At 33.1% G+C, this 19,618-nt stretch overlaps 1 long non-coding RNA gene across 1 annotated transcript; it reads right to left on the reverse strand.

Moving 5' to 3' along the window:
• Positions 1 to 985: 985 nt before the first annotated feature.
• On the reverse strand, positions 986 to 18,216 carry LOC108722519 (uncharacterized). Its single transcript, XR_001936612.1, has 3 exons — positions 18,186 to 18,216; positions 11,636 to 11,637; positions 986 to 1,039 (listed from the first exon to the last, which is right to left on the reverse strand). It is a non-coding gene; the product is annotated as an uncharacterized lncRNA (long non-coding RNA).
• Between the last annotated feature and the right edge of the window lie 1,402 nt (positions 18,217 to 19,618).

Genomic DNA, 19,618 nt, shown 5'->3' on the forward strand with positions numbered 1-19,618 from the left:
TAGATCTCATCATGCACTTATATTATTTGATATGTCTCTTCCGAGTTTAATAAGAATTTTCTACTTTTACTGTTTAATTGATTTAATGTTTAATTGATCAAAAGTATAAATTAGATATAATCAATTTGATTTAGATATAATCGATTTGCAATGTTTAATTAATAATGACAATGTCGATGAAATTATATGTCGATTAATATATACAGTATAAAAAAAGTAGTGACTATACGTTAATCTTTTTGAAAATTTATTGAATTATTGGAGGACATAAGGGAAAACGTCAAGATTTCCCAATTACAATGATTTACAAAAAGCATTACTTTTTGGCAAGATATGTATGAGATTTGTAGTTCTCTCTCTCTCTCTCTCTCTCTCTCTCTCTCTCTCTCTCTCTCTCTCCCCTATTGTATTATTGTATATACTCTAGCATGTAAGAACGCGACACCAGATCTTGTCATTGAACTTTTTTCCGATTAGGGAGATAATGGCTGCGTTAATCGGAAGGGGCGATCTTATTGCGCGTGAAAGCCGATTCAAGACCAAAACCAGGTGGTTTCTCGATGGTAGTCTTCAAAGGGGATCTCGAAAGACCTCAGTTGATTCTCAGCGATCAACCGGTAAAACGTTTGGCGCAAGAGAATAGTTCAAAAGAGTGGAAAATGCGATCCTGCATTTTTCGGTAGTTGAAAAGGATTGTCACCTAGTGTTTGCTGTACAATTTTTTACCTGCAATATAGGCACCATCTCAAAGACCACAGATCTAGATTTTTGACACATCCTCTTACTTACACATCAATCAAGACATACTAAATTGAGAAGTAGAAAAAGGAAGAAGTATCATTCATTAATACATTTACTACTATGAATTAATATTGTGTCGTGAAATAATTTTTCCCAAACGTACTTTTAAATTAACGTACGTACATTAAGTTATGTTGTTCTTTTGTTTAAAGTCTTTTAACGAGATCAACAAAACTTTTTTTTGTCTTTTTTGCGATTTTCTTCAAAACGAAGCAAAAACGAGTATATCTTTACAGGACTTTTTTCTCAGTTTATCGATTCCCTACATTCTCCCGAAGTTTTGACATTTAAATTCTAAACACCCTGTATATTATTTAATATCCTAAATCAATTAATAAAATCCATACTCCATAATTATGTTATAATTTTTATTTTGTCATATTCTGTTATTAAACATTTGGTCAGTTTGAATTAATTTAGATTACCTAAATAAATACGTTCCCAACCTGAGTAATAGTAAATGTTGTACAACATATTAATCTACAATCGAGTAAAGATATGTCGTAATATTCATAACTATAAGATTACGACAACCAATTAGAATGCAGTTTCGATAACAGCAATGTTGATTGTTTACTATGGTGGATAGACAGAAAGTGCTTTTGTTATTATTACTGCTATTATATTATGAAATCGAATTTATAAATGCCTTTATTATATGCCTATTTAAAATTAACGACACATAACGGCGTGAACATGTGACAGTATTCTGATTGGTTCTGCATTCTTACGTTCACCCTTATGAGTCGTCTACAATACACGGAGTAAGAAGTAAGAGTAAGAAATTGACCAATCACAGTCGGCTATTCTTCTTAGATTCGACTGTGATTAGGCAATTTCTTACTCTTATTTCTTACTTCGTGTATTGTAGACGACGTATATTATGTTTTTTGTAGTCGTAAAAGATAAAGTTGAACCGTCTTTCACACGCTTTACAACCGGTGTATATATACATATATACATATATACAGGATGTTCCAGAATGACCGCCAAATATCTCGTGCGTAGGTAGAACGAACTAAACTGATAGCGTTTTCGAGTGGAGTGGGTTTGAACCCGACCCGGTTCGGTTAACCCATGTTTGACCCGAAAGTATCATAATCTCGTCCAATCAGAAATCAAAGTAAAGCACGTGACGTCATCGATCTGACCCAGGTTAGGTTCAAATCCACTCCATTCGAAAACACTATGAGTCGAAAAGTCCTCTACCATTTTGCAATTTTTGCAATATTCTTTTTAGTTACCCAATGAGCAAAATATCTAAAATTGACGTATGAGACAACTTTAAGATATCTTTAAGGGTTCTTTAAAAAGCATCTTCAAAATATTTCATAAAGAACACTGAAAGATATCTTAAAATTGTCTTATACATCGATTTTATCCGTTTATTCGGCAATCTTTAGAAATTAATATTTCGTTAACTATTGCGAAAAATGCAAAATGGTAGAAGACTTTTCGATTCAGTTTTTTTTATTAGGAATAACACTATATGATTAGTGGGCGTTATTTAAGATACATCCTGTATAACTGGAAAAAAAAAAAAAAAAACCAATTGCATTTCATGAAAAAGTATCAGCAAAATTTCGAACGATGCAAAGGCTGTTCTTGCTGGTTTCTAGGTACGTGGGATAATAGAAAAGAGGTGACGATCGAATTTCAATTCGGTTGCTTCTATCTTTGCCCCTCGCGCTGGTGCAGTTACAAAGGGTTAAGTGCTTTCCGCGTCCTTCCTCTCCGTTTCTCTTCTCCAAAAGGGTCGCCTTCCGTTTCCGGATTGGCGCAAGAGCCATGAGGTTGTTGAAGTGGGTATACATTGTCGTAGTAACCACTTGGGCACGTGGTGTTCGATGAAGAATCTCCGAAGATCCATTACTCCTCTCGCAGGAGTACATATAAAGTATTATAAAGTAGCTCTTATCCTAAGATCTCTGCTTTGCCGAAATGCAACATTGTACTTTATACCTTCAGATCCAAGACGATCAAAAAAACGAACATGAGTTTTAGAGATGATAAAAAGTATAGATGAAAGAGAACCTAGTTTACAGGTTGAATCAAAGAGACTTGATAAGAGAATTACCTAAATAAATAATAAGCGATAAAAAAAAAGTTGCTTGGAACAAACATGACATTATTGATTTAAAAAATATTGATCTAACGGAAACGGGCAGATTCATATTACGAAATAAATAGAAAACTTAAAATTCTAATGAAAATATGTTTAATACACCTAATGCTTGGAATAATATTTTTTAAATGACACGTGTTTGTAAAAGGAAATAGCGGCGTTTTCTATTTTTTCTGTGCACGTGTCGCAGAAATCAGCGTTTACTTGACGACGATATCTGAAAAAATAATGGCATTCTAATTATGTAAATCCCTTAGTTAGAATCTGTCATGTGCGTCCGACAATGCAGTCGACGAGTCGACGAGATCTGGTCGCCTTATCAAAATACTCGAGAGAGAAACGTGCCGAGAGCACGTACTGTGTGCACATTGTTCCATTTGCCTTCGTCTTGTCGTGTTTGGATGGTTTGTTTAAAAAACTATGTCACGTGAGTCCGACTCGTTAGCATATCATATATGAAAAAATCTATTTGACACCGCCTAAATTTTACAGTTTTTCCTAACGTATTGTTCAAGAATATTTAACGATTTCGACTTGCGCTCTTTTCAATTTGCCCTACAATTCTGAACTTTGCAATTTATTTATGTAACATTTTCTTGCATTTTCCTACAGTCTTTCGTTTTCCAAAGAGAGATTACAACTACAAGCCACAAAACTACTAAGGTTAACGCATACAGATTATGGAAGAATATATACATAGAAGTTATTTTTCATTATATAAAAATATCTTTTTTTCGATCTAGCGAATTATAAGGCTTTGTGTAGTAGGAGATTGACGATACTTTCGGCGGAATCTCGATAAATCACGGGTCGTAAAAAAAAACTCTCGGTTCGATTCGAATAGTCCTGATAGTCCCGATTCGACTGCCGCCTCGCAGCAGTGGAAAAAAAAAGAAAAGAAAATTGAAGAGAGAAAGAGAAGGAGATCGTTCCGTGGACAAAATGGATCCTCATTTTGCTATAGATGATTTTGCCATAATGATCTACACAGAGCGGTTAGCATCGAACTCCTGGTGAGCGCGAATCGACACCTGGCCGACTGACAGACGTACACGCAGGTAGATTGCAGGGAGATATACATGGTGCGCGAGTCACGTAATGAGCGTGTATATCGCCATAAAATTGACTCTTTCGACGCTGCGAAATTGCCGATCGATTAAAAGTTTCCACGAGCAATTACGACTTGCCAAACCGAATCGAGCCGAGCCAAGCCGAGCTGAGACGAAACGCGACTTGCTTAATTTTAACAGATCTTTGCACTAGAGTGTTAGTTATGTCTTATTGGTGACGTTTTTTTCCCATTTCTCGTAAATGGTGTTTATGAATAGGGTTACCAACCGTACTCTTTTAAGAGTACATGTACTCTTTTCAAAGTCGGAAAACAGCGTACTCTTACTTTTTACTTATTGTACTCTATTTTGAAAAATGAGACGAAATTTAAAAAATTATTATTTAATATTTACATTTATTACTTTACAAAAAAGTTTTGCTTGGCTTGTACTAAGGCTTTGGCCATTATGTAAAATATAAATATTTATTTACATATTATATAGAGGTTTTGATAGAGATTTGGTTATATATATTTGTTGAAGAAACTTATAAATAGCAAAATATGTTAAATACATGAATCAATTTTATTTTCTCAATTTTATTAACATTAACATTAAAAAATCTGGAAGTAAAATATAAAGAAACATATTTATTCGTAACTTTATGAAGACTGAATAGACGTTGTCAATAAAAATTCTAAAAATGTCATTTTATTGAATGCCAGCATTTAAAATAAAAAAGTTCGTCATCTTTTTATTCGTCATCTTTTTTCCTTTTTTTTTTTTAGAAAGTATACTCTTTTTGCATATCAATGTACTCTTTTCGTACGACCAAGAGTTGGTAACCCTATTTATGAAGTAACAACGTCATGCCATGCAATATAAAGTCAACGGAAGTAATGATCTAATTTCGTTCGTTTCTTCATTTTAAGCAGATTTCTTTGCGGTTTCTTTTCGCAGTGTGAATATAATTTTATTTGATATATATTTGCTGCATAGGCGCACGCATATATTAGGCAGAAACAATTGATTCGTTCCGGATTGCAGCCGGATTTGTATTTTTCATCTTTTTTCCCCCTCTCCTACATTTAATGATATTATAAGTATTTATTTCATTTTGTGTGCAGAAAGCATAACATAATGCAGTTGAAAGAATAAACCTGAAGAATAGATTTTGAAGAAGAGAGATACAGGAAAGATACAGTATCATAAGACTTTAACGTTAACTTAAGAATTACTACCCGATTCTTTATTGCTTTGTCTACTGTATATTGACAACTTATTAATTAATTGCCACTGGACTTTTATTGAATTTGTGACTATTATATGACTACGCATTCAATTTCACCTACTCAACAGATCTTGTCAAGGATCATTTATGTTAAATGTTTAACTTACAGCAGTTAGGATAAGAATTAATATTAAGATTGTACTGAGGATGATCTAAAAAAAAAAGGTCGAAATGCGTTTATTTACCATTATAATTTATTTATAATACACAAAAAATTTTTAATAATTTTAATATATATATATACACACAATTTTAATAAAATATACACACATATACTATGAGTATTGACTCTCTATTGGCATTATTGCTATTTGATTAAAATTATCTTTACAAACTTACAATTAATTTCATGTAATGTTAATAAAAGTGTGTATTTTCATTTTTATTTTCTCTGACAGCTGTTTTTCTCTGTACTATCTTATATTATTTCTTCTTTATATTTATTGTATCTTCTTACATAAATATGTAGTCAAAATTAAAGTAAGAGTACATATAGTACAATACGCAAGTAGTAATAATTAAGTATCACAATACATAAAGGTAATGTCTACTGCAGATTAATATACGCATATCTTTTACCTAGATAAATTTAACATGTTATATATATTATCACTCAACGGAAATGAAATAAATTGTATCTTATACATGGTGTCCTAGAATCGAACAAGCAAATGATCATTCGATATACTTACATTTTTATATATAGTTAGTACATTATTAGAAATACGCTAATAAGCGCAGAATTAAGAATGAAATTTATGATATATGAAAGATTTCAGGAGATTAATCCGAACTCCAATGTTGCTCTGTTACGTTCTAGAAAATAAATCGATTCACGCATGCACTCGCGACATAGGGCTCCCGGGTTTAATACACGCGGCATATTTATAGTTGGTTTGTTAAAAATGTCAAGATATATTGTGATACCGTGGTGCACGAATTAATATCTGTTATTTATCGACTTCGGTGGCGAACAGTGTCTGTAGCTCGCTTGATCGTTAATCGTAGGTACGCCTCGCGCAATCTAGCATAATTGCATCTACGGCGGAAGTGCACCCGTACGACTTAATTACACCGTGTAGAAAGTCGCACGAGAGGGAATCGACCGGATGTTGGATCGCATTACTCGGAAAAATTCGAGGACTGCAACAGCCGTTAGAGAATCAAGCGATTCGCCAGTCATGCGTTCTAATTAAGATCTCGCGGACACGATCGTTGATCGGATTGATATTATACGATACTATTCATTCGCGATAATCGTGCGTTGAATCTTTTTCAAACAACAGCCTTACTAGATAACGCGATAACTATATTTAAAAAATAATGCAACAATTAGAATGCATTTGCATATTCATCTCACTGTAAAGTAAAGTAGCACGATAATAATTTGATAGAGGCAAAACCAGGAATCTGTCGACACAAGTCGATAATGTTTCTACTTCCCACGCGATCGATTAGTCAGTAATTTTAGTAAAGGTATAGATGTATAAGCAATATTTTGAGATTATGCATTTGACGATGAATATAAAGAAATAAAAAACATAAATGATTATAGCGAAGGAGAGCTAAAGAAGATAAACTCTTATATAATTATACCCTAAACCGTATTCTAGAACAATGCAGAAAAAGGTGTATATTCGCAAATGTTTGTCCAATTATTCTTGTTAAAATTCATATTACAGAATAGTATACAAATTGTACTTAAAAATTCGAAAGATAGCTGTATTACACTTAAATAACACAAAGCAATAACTTGGAATCTTTCGAAAGTTGAAACGACCTTTTTCTCCCCCCCCCCCCCATCTCTCTCTCTCTCTCTCTCTCTCTCTGTCAGTCGCTCTCTCAGACACTAATTTCTTGATGCAACTTAGATTGATGGAGATGATTACCGTTGAACGAATAACCGATGATAACGTTTCTCGCAAGCATTAACCATATATCAATCTCGCGAAGGCGAGATGAGAACTTATCACGGATAACACGATGCGACATTGATGAGAGGAGGAATCGCCGATGGAACGGAAGAAGGAGAATCAAACGGCGGAGTCGAAAGCCGGCTGTTCTGCAAGAGCCAATTACGATCCAACTTGGCGTGTAAAGGGCAATCCTATTTGCATAACGCGTCGCGCGATTACCGTCACGAGACTGCGATATCTCCATTACAAATGTATATATATATATATATATATATATAGCCCTTTTCTTCCTTCTTTCCGCCTCTTCTTTTCTGTCGGTTCTCCCGGGTGTCGTAGATCAGGCAGGTCCTGCTGGGCCTTATGTGCTCGCGGAATATATATTTATTAGGACCGATGAGGCAAAGACGCGATATAAATGAAGTTTCGAAAAAAGGCGCAAGATATTATATTGCGCTATAGATATGGTAGACCATAGAATTTTATATTCCGTTTGTCATACATTCTTATCTTCTTAATTTATAATATTATTTATAATAACATTTTATTTATTGGCAGGAAGTATCTTTTCTTGCGTATAATTGTATAATAGCATTTTGTAATATTTATGCGTATCAAAAATATACAACTCTAAAAGAAATTATTAAAATTTTTTGAAATTGATATTTTGTTAAAATGTATTTAATTGTCAAGATATTTGTATTGATTAGTGAATCCTCTGTATATAGAATCCTGGATAATACACCTTTGCTTTTTTGCACACTTTCCGGTTCCTCTCACCAGAATCATCTCTTCGCGACGGGTGGTCATTGGGGTCTCGTTCCTTATGATGGCATTTATTCTGAGACCTGGCGTACGATCGATGCGAGCTACGCTCACGTGCAGAGCTACGCTAATTGCAAACAGATTTATTGACTGGACGATTCTCCTGGAATTTAATACGATCTTATGTGTTCGTCGATGGCCATCCGAGCAATGGGCTTATGTATCTACTATTATTAACGCACTATTTTCCCATGTAAATCTTGCATTTATTAATAAGTATTGTCTTTCTATCATTATCGCATTTGCAAGTATTCAATTAAGCAAAGACTCTATACATTATATTTTTTGCAAGTATTAAATGTTCCATAATAAAATTACGTTTTATCCACTTTTCTGAATTTGTTTCTATTATAACTAGTTCTATTTGTTATATTTTAAATTATATTTTAGACTGGCAAAGTGAAATTTTCTCTCTCTCTCTCTCTCTCTCTCTCTCTCTCTCTGTACCCATGTGCATGTCTATAAATAATTTGTCATACATATCACTTTATACATTTATGGATCTGTAAATACTATGTAGCAATGACGAATGGAGGGAGAAGGGCACGCGAAATTCAGATCTTCGGTGGGAGGACATTAATCGGAGTCTGGAAGATACGGTGAAGAGAGAGGAATGGTATGTGCACGAGACAAAACGAGATAAAAAAGAAAGAGAAAAGAAAAAGAGAGAAATGAACATTAGCGTCTTTGATGTGCCGCAGGTCTCGAGATAGGCCTTCTCATACCTCCAAGCTCATAGCTTGTCACTCAACTTACACATGGACAAGCCATCGAACTGTGCAACTCGGCCATTACACTTTTTATTTAAAGACTTTCAGTATTTGCTAGTATCTAGATGAAATTATCTAGATAATTTAGATGAAATAACTTTATCTTGTCTTTACTAGAATATATATTATCTTCATTTGTATTTTAGATAAAAAAATGTTACCTTTTTTTAAATTATCTAAGATGAAGATCTAATTATCTAGATAATTTCATCTAGACACTAGCAAACATTGAAGACTTTCGTCAAGAGGGAAAGGGAAGGAGGGAGAGGGGGAGGAGAGAGAGAGAGAGATATTTCGTTTCTTATTGTAATGTAATTATGTAATTATGATAACGACCAAGCCTTGTTATTGGATCCTTCGGGTGCGTTCCGAATATCGAGTCGCGAGCCGAGCCTGCGTCCACATTCAAAGATTTGATGTGAATCTATATTCATTTCGACAATGTGGATGTAGGATCTTTGAATGTGTGGACGCAAGCTCGGCTCGCGGCTCGATGTTCAGCTCGATGTTCGGCTCGATAATCTGAACGCACCCTAACAAGGAAAATAAAAGATTATATATTTTATAATATCAAAATTAATATTATTAAAAATGCTTTAAATAATTCAATCTTGAATCACTAAATATGATATATATGTATTTGACATATATACCACAATTGTAGTCTAACGAACTGTGCACCGAAATATTTTCGGACTAAACACAATTAAACCACTATAGTAAATTTCGCGAATTAAATTAAATTCTATCATAATTTCAATGCTCAATCAGACATCATATTTCAAAGATATTAATATGCTGAAAAACTGTACCACCAGCCTCGGTGGTCTAATGGCTCAGGACGCTCGTAAGGAATACGAGAAATCCGGGTTCGACTCCCGGCCGAGGTAATATTTTTCGCAATAAGTTTAATTACAGTTTTTCAAGTACATATATATCATATTTAGTGATTCAAGATTGAATTATTTAAAGCATTTTAAGATCTGGCTTCGACCGTATAGGGCTCTTATTTATCGGTGTGTCTCTCACATACGCCCGCGCGCGCCGGTCTGAAAAATGATATTAATATTATTTAATTTTTATAACTACTATAAGAGAAATAGATGATGGTTCACATAAATCCTGTGCTTTTTATTATACATATACTTTTATGTAGATTAAACAACACAAAACTGTGTATATGTATATATCTCATGTTTTTAGAATAATACGTATAAATTCTTTAAAAAAATTGCTGTTTGTCGTTTTTGAGAACAACCCTCAGCGTCATTAATTCGAAAGGATATTAAATGAATTTGTTATTTCACTGGTCGGTTGTCAACACAAAACGAACAAGTTTATTTTCACTGTTATTTTTACTTTATATAATATTTTGTACGTAAGTTTTTGATATATATATTATTGAACATTATCGGGCCGTTTATAAGAAATGTAACCTTTAAAGTTTAAGTTAAAATTTCATTAATTATTTTTAATTATTTAAGAATTAAGTATAATCTAATATTTTTCATATCACGGTTTGTCAAATCGCGTTTTATTGTTGCAATTCTACCGTTGTTTTTTTATCAGTCTTTTTCCGCTCTAGAAAATTAGCTTGTTACGTGAAATTTCGCTCAAAGTTCGAAGCTCTTGTACGTATTTTACTCTCCTTTTTAAAATAGTAGAAGTAATGTTTTTATGTAAGTAGAAAGCGAGCGGTTATCGAATGAGTCGCACAGGTAATTGATAATTGGGTCGTAAATTAATTTATCCACAAAGGCAATGAAACCAAAACAAGGACCAGCGTAATAATAGAAGAAACTTCAATAGGGCCTTAAATATAAAACTCCATTGCTCACTTTGCGATGGAGAGGTACAAAAGAAAGGATCTCGAGACGGAATGATCAAAAAGAATCGAGAAGCGATGGAACGAAGAGAGAAGAGGATACTTGGCGTACATAGGGTACGTATAACTCACATGTATATGTGTGAGGGGCAGAGTTCTCTTTTTCTATCTTTAAGGAAACTTCCTCGGTCGAGCTAAAGGCTGAAAGTTGAAAGACGCGGCACGGGTCTCCTTCGTCAGGGATATAAGATTACTTGTGGGAAAGACGCTTATGTCTTATTATGGCTTGTTTTGAGCCCTACCAACTCTTTAGTACTATAATTACGTGGTTATTGATAAGTCGATCAGGTTACCGTCGTGCGAACCTCCTTTCTGATGTGCACAATGTCCTCGCCAGGCCGTGAGCTTGCCGTGCGCTTGTCGACGGAACAATAAGGTAGGAGATGTTGCTCGTTGTCGGTGGCGGCGACCAAAACGGATATTTTCATTCCATTGCCAGTTAGGTTGGATTAATACAACATATAACAGGTTGGATTAGTATTACGATAACACGTAACGTTACGAATTGAAAGCTAAAGTATATAATATATTGGTATTAGATAGAGAAAAAAAAATAAAAGAATAACTGATGATAAGCATCGGCGATCAATAGAGGATAATAATTGCGCCATCGTATTCAAATGCGGCTAGCTAAAAGGATTCCTCAGCTCTTTAATCGTACCAGAAATGTACCGCCCCTTGTTTCTATCGAGTCAAGTCAGATGTCTATCGATCACAAAGGATCAATAGAACTATTAACAAATTGAATTGTATAATGGACTTAAGCAAACGCCTACAAGTGCATCCCGAAGGTATTGTCGTGTATATATGATATATTTATCGATTCGCATCCATCTTTCCGTAATATCTAAAGAGAATATTAAAGAGAATATTCACTCTCCACTATCCCCTTGGTTTCCAAAGACTTCGGCGATCTCGTGTTACCGATCGTGTAATACTAGGTCTGATCGCGTTGCTTGTACTTTTTGCACTCAACATCTTTGTCTCTTCGACGTCCGTATATATTTCAATTTTTAATTTTTATTCAATTCTTATAAATCTTCTCTATAAAATTGTGAGTATTGTTTGCATTTTTGACACTGTTTAGACACATATATCATTTGATGACTTCACACATAAATTTTATTCTCCTGGTTCTACTCTTTTGCCATTGAACAAAAAAATAGTTCATTTTGAATCTGTGTTAACGATTTATAACGAAGAATGTGCATTGATTATACTCTAAATTTTAGTTTTGTAATACGTCCTCGTCTTTGATGTGGCTTTTATCTTTTACATTATGATTACGAATCACTCTAACATTTTCTTTCATTTTGATGTCTTTATAAATTTACTATACTTTTATTCTTTTAATTCTTTATTATTTGTAATCTAATGGCTGATGAAGACTAAGTAAAGTTGAAACACACTATATATTGTATAATGTTGAAAGACTAGTTTTAAATTATTCATTTGACATTTTAATAAGCTAGTTTTAAATTTTGACCTCAAAATTTGCTCATATTATTGACCTCTCTATCATTTTTATTATCTTGCATTGCAATGTTGAGCTTCAAATTTGACAACTGTTGAATAGGTACATATTTATCTTCTTTTAAATGCAAAATTTTTTGGTGATTTCAAGCAACGGACCTACTGTTTCTATTGTCATCGAAGCAAATTATTGTATCGAATTGGATGAACAAAGACAAATGGTGTTCTGTGTAATCTTGTTTGTTGGGTTTATTCAGCCTGGTGTATATCTCGTCCGAAAGAAGGATTTCCATCTTTATCCTGTAGTCTGATGTGTTCATGAACACATGTCGTATTGCCTTTGTCCGCTGGACAAGTACGACGATGTCTTCGTCCTTGTTCAGTTCCCGAAGTGTCAGCCGCTCTTCTCGGGCGATGTTGGATACTGGAGGCTCCTTACGAAGGATATTAACTACCTGTGTTCGTTGTCAGCTTACTCTGCAGCAGGGAGATTATAGATGGTTGACTCTATTTGACTAATAATTTCTTCTTTTGGAATCCTATTAGGAGTCACTCAAAAATTGGGTCTTTTGACCAATGCAGATATAGCATTGAGCAAGCTCTTATTAAATGCGTTTTTTGATCATGTGGAGTAAAATCGGTTGAACCGTTTATTTGGACTCAGGACGTTGTATTTCTGCTTCTGTCGTTCTGTGTACTGCGTGTGGATGGTCCATGTTTGTTAGTACGTAATGCGATCTAGGGTTTGCCAAATATTTTGTCGTAATGTGGAAGAGATTAGGAGGTGTCTTGTTTAAAAGGTTGATAAAAGAATATTAAGGCAAAATTATTTTTGCACGAAGGTGCCTTATATGTCAGCAATGGCTTTGCTTATGTAATTACATCATCAAAATAACTATTTCGAAAGTATATTTAAGATCTTACAATAGGAAAGCAAAAATTCTGTATAAAAATGTATTTAGAAACATTTGGATTTTTAGATAGGTTGAAACATTTAGGGCCGGTTGTTCCACCTTTGGTAAATTTTACCTGTTAGATAAATCTGGCAATCTACGCATGTGATTGAATAATCTTGCTACTTACTCAACAGGTAAAATTTACCAAAAAGTGGAACAACCGGCTCTTAATACTTTTTATTACTGACAATGAGAGTATATGTTCGATATATCTCTTTCATAAGATAGATATATGAGTGATACAAATGTGAATCCTTAAAGATATCAAGATTTACACGTTTGTATTCCCTAATAAGACACGTGAATGGTAAACAATTAATAATTTTTTTTTTTTAAATATAGTGATTTTAATAAGTATTTATAAATGTTTATAAATGTTTACGCAAATTCTTTATTTTGAACTTATTTTGTTTTTCATACTTATTGCATGATATTTTGCATTAATAACGCAAAATTCACCGTTGTAGATATTTATACGTAAAGATATTTATTTGAAAAGAAACCAGTCTCTCAATATACGTCATTTGTCTCGCATGTCTGAAGCATTTAATATTCATTACGTACATAAGAAGAAGTCGTACAAAAAGATCATAATGGCGACATAATGGCGCCACTGAAATTTTCTTCGTCACCGAAAAACTGAGGAATAGCTGAGCGAGGACAGTGTCTTTCATAATATTCCTTTAAAAACTCTCTAGACGTCATTCTATTATCTTTCTCTTTATTTTTTCTTTTCAGAGTATGCTACACGATTATCTCCGTTTGTTTGTTGCGTCATCGTTGTGTTCGTTTCGTAAGAGGAGCTGAGTGCCAAAACATTGATCCCGGCCAATTAATTTCGCGTGCCGACGTTGATTAATGGGAAACGAAGGTACAGAAGATCGGAAAGGATCTCGATGTACCGGTTGCGTTTTGCTACCTGGCGCACGAGACAATGATTTCTCACTGCGGGTGGTAAAACCCAGGTAGCCCTTAATTATTGTATTCCTAACCAAGATCTCATAGATTCTTGACAATAAATCGATCTATAAAGCCTTCGCCATAAATTTCATTTACAATAATAATATCGTGTATAATAAATTCAAAAAAACGATACAAATTTATCATAGAAGTGTATAATTATTTCAGATTTATCGATCGGATAATCATTGAAAAACAAAGAAGACAATTATTTTTCTGTGCCCAGTTCATAAATAGAATATCGTATAACAGAAATGTGGCCTATTTTGTGCATATGTCACAGTCAAGGTGTTAACTCAGTGAATGTATTATACATTTATTGTAGTCTGTTGTAGTCAGTGTATACATTTGCTATACGTAAATGTACACATCGACTAGTAAGTGTATACGTTTACTAAAGTTAACACTTTGACTGTGTGACACAAAAAAATACTTTTATCATTCATTAAATCGACGTTTTTAAAATAACTAACCTTTCACATTGACATCCAGTGTAAGCTTATAAGCTTCTTATTAATTACTATTGTACTTTTATTAATTCTACAAAACAAAAAATTGTTCTAGAATATTAAATTTACAAACAAATTACAATCAAGTAGATTTGCATTTACATTAAATAATGTTTACTAATCCTTAAAGAGATAATCACATCGATTCATTAGGCTTAAAATTGTATCGCGATTAAGACCTTACAGATTAATGTAATACCTATATATACATATGTATATGTATACCTACTAGGGATGCATCAGATATCGGGGAAATATCCGGTATCTGGCATTATGCGACATTTTTTTTACTATCCGGCCGGATAGCCGGATGCCATTATTATATACATATAAGTATAGTATCCGATTAAAATTTTGTATTGACAGTTTACGTCACGTTAATGCAGAATTTTATTTCTTTCAACTGAATTTCTTGCACAGTTCAGCTTTCCTCTTTTTCTTTTTATGTTGGAAAGATAAAGAAAAATTATTATCGCTATGTTTCCCTTGCTGTTTCTTTTTTTGGAATCCACTTTCTAGATATTCGGCGGTTAGGGATAATAAAGAGAAATATTGGATATCCGACTGGATATCCGAAAAAAATGACACCGGATGTCCGATATCCGATGTCCGGTATTCGGTATAATTTTACGATCCGGTGCATCCCTATTTGTTAGCGTGTTTTAAATAATTAAAACATTAAGATGTTTAAATTTAAAACGCTAAAACGTTTAAAACTGTAACATTTTTTATTATTAAACCCAGTAAAAAATTTTTCATGCACTTTTCATGAATATATGTAAATATAGAAACATACATAAACATGTATAAACATTCATAAACATATGTATATAATTATATATGAAATATGTACGTACATGTCTATACGTCCTTCTTTCTTTTGTAAAATTGTGTTTAACATAATAAAAATAATAATAATAATAATAGTAATAATAATCAAACTTGTGTCGCGAAGCTCGATGGAATATCATTTAACACATAAAAAATGATATAATATATATTATAATTATTATAATTTTTTATATTAATACACAGTCACGGCATACATGTACAAACCGAGCTCGAAAAGTTCTTTTTTTATGTATTGAATAAGAATAATAATAATGAGAAAGCATAAAAGAATAATTATAAAGTAATTTTGGCATTGTTTCTTTTAGAAAGAAGAAACAAGTTTGGAGAAGTGTAAAAAAAAATTGTTCATATATGTATATTTTATATATAATTATATATGAGCAATTTTTTTTATCTTTCTTCAAACTTGACATTTTTAAACAATGCTAAAATTATCCTTTTAATTTCTTTTATGTTTTCTTAATACGTGTTTTCTTAATATAATTATTTTTATTATACTATTATAAATAGCAATTTCACGAAAGGAAGGACATGAATATATATATTTCATATATAATAATATATGTTTATGAATGTTTGTACACGTTTATATATACTTACATATATTTATATATATACAAGCATGAAAAATTTTTTATCGGGAATATTTGTTTTGGACAATATGTTTTAAATATAAGTATTTCAAACGTTGCACTTTTTACAGTGTATAAGTGGGAAACAGATAAGATAGGTTGAAAACCTTGCAATACAATTTCAGTAAGACAAACAGTAAGCAAGAAAGGATGTTCTGAAGAAAAATATATAACGCCTTACCGACAGGGACAAAGCGTTCTGAAAGAATTGAGATGTTAAAAGAATGGTAAAAGAATCTAATTTAGATAAATAAATAAATAACAGAATATTATATGTATTAGAAATGTATGTGAGGAGGCTAATAAAGGTTAATTATAATTAATCAATAAATCTCTCCCTTTCTCCTTTTTAAAAACATGTTTATGTGCCGCTTACTAGAACAGCGAAAAAATGTGTAGACTTTTTATTTCTCAATTTTATTTATTCAAATTATCCTGAAAAGAAATTAAACAAACAATAAAATTGATTTATATATTTACAATTAAAAATAATAAGTATATGTATACAATATAATGTGCTAACTAAAAATTTATTGTTATAGACAACAATTTCCACAATAAATCTTTTTTCATAATAAAGCTTCAATCTTTTCCTTTTCATCCTGCTGGAAAAACGATCGAACAGACAAATAACTTTTGTGGATCCAGATAAGCGCATAAGTGTTTTTTTTCTACAATATAAGATCAGAGTTTTTTGACGAAGACTCTAGTTCGAAAACACACGTTAGTATCTGAAGCGCACGAGGTCTAAATCATACCTTGGCATCGGCCAATCGATCAAACTCGAATAACGAATCATCAAGATCGTGCAGCGACTTCAGAAGTGTATATGTGTATACGCGCAAGAAGAATCGAGATGTGTTTCTGCACGCTCCTTCGTAATTAAAGAAATAAATTCAAAGGTAGAATCATCACTCACTCTATGTTGATGTTCTGTTAAATATGCGAATGGGTCGGAACGGGACATGTTGAGCTATGTAGAAATTGCAGTGAAACTTTCCGCTGTCTACAATCTACGAAAATGTTATACCTTTTATTATTATAGCTTTTACGATATCACGAAGAATGTCTGTCATAATGATTGTTACCTATTGTATTTCCTCTTTCTTTCTTGTCAATTGTATATTTTATTTTACGTAGGCTATCTATCTCCGATGTAAAAATTAAAGCTTTCTTTAATTAGGCTTTAATCCAATTGCTCAATTATAGTCTTTATAAAAAAGTTTGAATTTAATTTATTTTATTCGTTTTCGTTTGTCTTGCAAGCTTTTTAAAAATATATAAGTACTTTTATTTCTTATTCACTCTGGTAAATTCTAACATATAATTATTGTTACTTTCTCCTCTCCATTTACTACTTAATAATTGTAACATGTCGAAGAATTAATAATAATTTATATCTGATAATAACTTGATATTAACATATCAATTTTTCAAACTCGATAAAATAATAAAAATTTCTTAGTATTTGTTTTGGCAGTAGTGTATATATTATATACGGAGTGTATCCCGAATTTAAATGGTCAAACTTCGGAAGCGTGTTAGGGATCGATAAACTAATTGTAAGGAAAAAAAAGTCCTTTAGAGATATGCTCGTTTTTGCTTCGTTTTGGAAAAAAAATCGCAAAAAAGACAAAACGTTATTTTCATTTTTGTATTCATTTATTACTTATTTATTCACATCATTGTCATTTTTTTAATGTAGGTATTGTTCAAAATATTGGCTTCTTGTATAGTAATGACATTGCATCTAGTACGGACAGTTCGTGTTGCCGCCAAACACTGATCTGATGATATTTCGTGCATTGCAGCCACGATTCAGAATATTATTGCTTTCGTGTATGACTTTAGCGATAATGCTTCAGAGGCAGTGCGAGAGTATATGTATATGTGCCGATTTCCAGACAGAAGAGTGCCGGATCGGCAAATCATTATGTTGACCAGATCATTTGACTGTAACACGAATTATCAGTACAAGATGTATTGCTACAAGAGGCCAACATTTTGAACAATATTTGAATTAAGCAAATGACAACGTGAATAAATAAGTGTGAATGAATAAATAATAAATAAGAAAATGAAAACTACATTTTGTCTTTTCTTTACTATTTTTTCAGGCAAAAATGAACATATCTTTAAAGAACTTTTTTTCTTAGTTTATCGATCCTCTACACGAAGTTTGGTCATTTAAATTCAGGGCATTCTGTATATTGCATATACAATATGTTGAAAAAACAAATCTTTTAAAAATACAAACGTATACAAAATTAAAACAAAAACATATCTTATATAATAAATTGTAAGAATGATAAAAAGAAGAATGAGAAAAAGTAAATATGTATATAATTAAATCTCTTGTTAGCTAAGTTTCAAAAGAAGACGCGACAAGATCGTTGATCAGGTGTCGGCGCGTTTGACACCTTCGGTCTATAGAAGCTCTTTCGGTTGATGTGTCATTTTTCCGCTCGCGTTCCCTTTTTTCTTCGTGATTGTGAGCACGGTAGCGCGATCACGTATACACGCCTCGTCAGAGTCGGCTATGCGACACGGGGCGGTGGTATCGTAGCGGCATATAATGCGCGAGAAAGTCCTGCGGGGGCGGCCAGCGCATCCAAAGGGGGTTGGCAGAGATGAAAGATGCCGCCTCTAGAAAATCCCACGGCGCAGCACTCCTTCTCCTCGCGGTCCCACACAATACAATCTCGTGATGTGTGCTCCGACCAAGTCGAAGGAATCCGCTGTGCCGTGCCGACCACCCGCTGTCCGAGTTGTGACTTCATTTGATGCAATTCGGTCGGACTTTTTCCCCACTAAGCGTAACGCCGCAGTCGTCTTCTCGTAGGAGTTTTAAACATCAGACGATAATTTAATGGTACAATACCGATTACGTCTTTGGGAAGAATTGTTTCCGTCAATTCTACATCGCGAAAATGTTTATATACATTGATGTCGAAAAATAAAAGATAATATGGTGGAACCATTTTTTTTTATTTTCACGTTGAACCCTATTGTTATATACTAATCTCTAGTAATGTAGAAAAGGCTCTTTATTTGCGCACCTTATCTAACTTGACAATGAGTTACAATAGGACCTATATATATTTTTTTTATTTATCGCTAAATAAGTACCTACGTGTAACGCGAATACGAATGTATTATGTTATGATATTGTGCATTTGTCAATTGATCAATTTAACATGATATCTATACTGTAATTTATTGTGGACAGTTTGTTATTCAAAAGGCACAATTTCGTATACATTAAGCGATCAATAAGTTTCGAGGTAAAGAAACGTTCGATAAGATCTACGTAATCTACGTAGTCTACGTAATCGAAATCTCCTTTATATATATATATATATATTTTTTTTTTTCCGAGTCAAGTAGACTTAGATCCATCGTGAGTCGCCGAGACACGTTTATCTGTTTTATCAACAGTGGGGCCACTACACTGCTGCTATCCGTCGAGAAGGAACAATGAGAAAGACAGGGGCTTCTCTTTTTCTCCGAGAAGGTCTGGTAGAACCAGCACAATGGACCCAATGACTTGCTATAATTGCACGCTTGTGGCATAGCG

This window comes from Mycetomoellerius zeteki, unplaced genomic scaffold (genome assembly GCF_001594055.1).
Source record: "Mycetomoellerius zeteki isolate Tzet28-1 unplaced genomic scaffold, Tzet1.0 scaffold206, whole genome shotgun sequence".
NCBI lineage: Eukaryota > Metazoa > Arthropoda > Insecta > Hymenoptera > Formicidae > Mycetomoellerius > Mycetomoellerius zeteki.